This window comes from Ctenopharyngodon idella, chromosome 3 (genome assembly GCF_019924925.1).
Source record: "Ctenopharyngodon idella isolate HZGC_01 chromosome 3, HZGC01, whole genome shotgun sequence".
Lineage (NCBI taxonomy): Eukaryota > Metazoa > Chordata > Actinopteri > Cypriniformes > Xenocyprididae > Ctenopharyngodon > Ctenopharyngodon idella.
In genome coordinates this window covers 15796276-15799180 of record NC_067222.1, presented here as the reverse complement: position 1 = coordinate 15799180, position 2905 = coordinate 15796276, and the positions used below count along the sequence as shown (strand labels likewise).

General features: G+C 33.9%; 1 protein-coding gene across 1 annotated transcript in view; it reads left to right on the top strand.

Moving 5' to 3' along the window:
- The first annotated feature begins 710 nt into the window (after positions 1 to 710).
- Positions 711 to 2905, top strand: part of LOC127508102 (uncharacterized) — a 54425-nt gene continuing 52230 nt past the window's right edge. Inside the window, exon 1 of the mRNA XM_051885723.1 lies at positions 711 to 784. The gene's annotated coding sequence lies outside the window, so the exon portion shown is untranslated. The remainder of the gene's footprint in view (positions 785 to 2905) is intronic.

Sequence of the window (2905 nt, the reverse complement as noted above, 5' to 3'; positions counted from 1 at the left end):
ACCTGTAGAAATCCTGGTTTTAGAAAAATACTAATACTTTAAAGTCTGTGCTTCCAAATGACTCCAAGCTTTAAAACACACATCACAAGTTACAACATGCTGACTTTGAGCCCATATTAGACAGTTGGCAAAACTGTAGTGTAACAAATTTACCGTAATAGTATTTTCCTCAAACACACCTATTGTTTCACTTCAGAAGACATTGATTCGTCAGCTGAGGTCATGTGGATTACCATCATGTTCACTTTGTTTGGTTTTTGACCTTGCGTGAACTCCCAAAGATGGATTATTTTTCTTAATATCTCTGTTTGTATTCCACAAAAAAAGAGAATGTCATAATCATCTGGAGCAGCATGAGGATAAGTAAATGATGAGATAATTTCTATTTTTGGGTGGATTATCCCGTTAAGTTAAGTTAGCTTAAATGAATGTGCCTTTGTGATATTCCACTATCCCTTCATTTGTAAAAGTGAAAATGCAATGCAGAAGTGTAAAGAAAGGCTAATCCGACCTCTCCTCAATCATCAGTTTCTTGACTATACTGTCCAAAAATATGCCCATTAAATATCTTTAAAATCCACTATACCTGTAATTGTTTTAGTTCCAGTGTAAACAAAAATATCAGGAAATCCAAAACTGGTCAAAAGACAAAGTGCATGCCCTCTGTACCTGTACAGATTGTTCAGTTGTTGTTTTTTGTCTTTTGTAGGAGCAAAGAGCAAAACTGACAGTGGTGGAGAGAGAAGAAGTGCCCTTGATGAGGAAACCATGGCAGCCATATACGGTAAGTCAATACTTGGTGAAAGGAAAATTTACTAGAAACATTTGGTTAAAAAATAACTGATTTTTGTCTCACAGTCAAGAAGAGATTTCCAAATGTGTCCAAAGAGGCTTTGAGGATTTGAACTGGGGAAACTGAGACTTCTTGAAAGCAAAAAAGTTATATTTGTTTGAATATTGTAGTATTGTAATTTTTTTTGAACATTGTAAAGTATATTCCTTGCTGATTTATTCAAATGTTTAACAAATGTTCAACAAATAAGTTTTTCAAATGTCACATGTGAATGTATTTCCGTGGGTTGATATATATGTAGGGCAAAATATATTTTTAAATGCTTTGAAAAATATATTTTGAAAATATATACAGGTGCTGGTCATATAATTAGAATATCATCAAAAAGTTCATTTTTTTATTATAAATTATTTTTAAAAATGAAACTTTCATATATTCTAGATTCCCTACATGTAAAGTAAAACATTTCAAAAGTTTTTTTTTAAATTTTGATGATTAGAGCGTATAGCTCATGAAAGTCCAAAATCCAGTATTTCAAAATATTAGAATATTTCCTAAGATCAATCAAAAAATGGATTTGCAAAACAGAAAAGTTCAAGTTCTTTAAAGTATGTTCTTTTGTGCACTCAATACTTGATCGGCAGGACATATTACAGCAAATGACTTGCTCCTAGCACAAATTACTGCATCAGTGAAGTGTGGCATGGAAGTGATCAGCCTGTGGCACTGCTGAGGCACTATTGAGCCTTCAGATCATCTGTATATTGTTGGATCAACTGTTTCTCATCTTTCTCTTGAAAATATCCCTTAGATTCAGGTCAGGCATATTGGCTGGCCAATAAAGCACAGTAATATCATGGTCAGCAAACCACTTGGAAGTGGTTTTTGCACTGTGGGCAGGTGCTAAAGTCCTGCTGGAAAAGGAAATCAGCATCTCCATAAAGCTTGTCAGCAGATAGAAGCATAAAGTGCTCCAAAATCTCCTGGAAGATGGCTGCATTGACTTTGCACTTGATAAAACACAATGGACCAACACCAGCAGACGTCACGGCCCCCCCAAATCATTATTGACTTCAGAAACTTCACACTAGACTTCAAGCAGCTTGGATTCTGTGCCTCTCCAGTCTTCCTTCAGACTCTGGGACCATGATTTCAACATGAAATGCAAAATTTACTTTTATCTGAAAAGAGGACTTTCGACCACTGTTCACTGTCCAGTTCTTTTTCTCCTTAGCCCAGGTAAGATGCTTCTGATGTTGTCTCTGGTTCAGAAGTGGCTTGGTAGTCCTTTTCCTGAAGATGTCTGAGTGTGGTGACTCTTGATGCGCTGACTCCGGCTTCATTCTACTCAATGTGAAGCTCTCCCAAGTGTTTGAATCGTCTTTACTTGACAGTATTCTCAAGCTTGCGGTCATCCCTGTTGCTTGTGCACCTTTGCCTACCCAATTTCTTCCTTCCAGTCAACTTTGCATTTAATATGCTTTGATACATCACTCTGTAAACAGCCACCCCATTCAGTAATGACCTTCTGTGACTTACTCTCTTTGTGGAGGGTGTCAATGATTGTCTCCTGGACCATTGCCAAGTCAGCAGTCTTCCCCATTAGTGTGGTTTCAAAGAACAAAAGATACCCGGAATTTATACTGTAGGGATGGTCATTTAATGAAACTCAAATGTAAATATTCTAATATTTTGAGATACTGGATTTTGGACTTTCATTAGCTGTACGCTCTAATCAACAAATTTAAAAAAAAAAACTTTTGAAATGTTTTACTTTACATGTAGGGAATCTAGAATATATGAAAGTTTCATTTTTTAAAATAATTTACAATAAAAAAACGAACTTTTTCACGATATTCTATTTATATGACCAGCACCTGTATATTTTTTAAAAAAATATACAAAAAATGGCCAGAAAAATTTTTTTAGAAAATATATTTATGTAAATATATTTGAAAATATATTTTAGCGAATATATTTTTTGGCCTTTTTTTTTTTTTTGTATATTTTGAAATATATATTTAAAAATATATTTGAAAAAAAAATATATATATATATATATATATAATATATACACACATACATACACATACATACATACATACAGGTGCT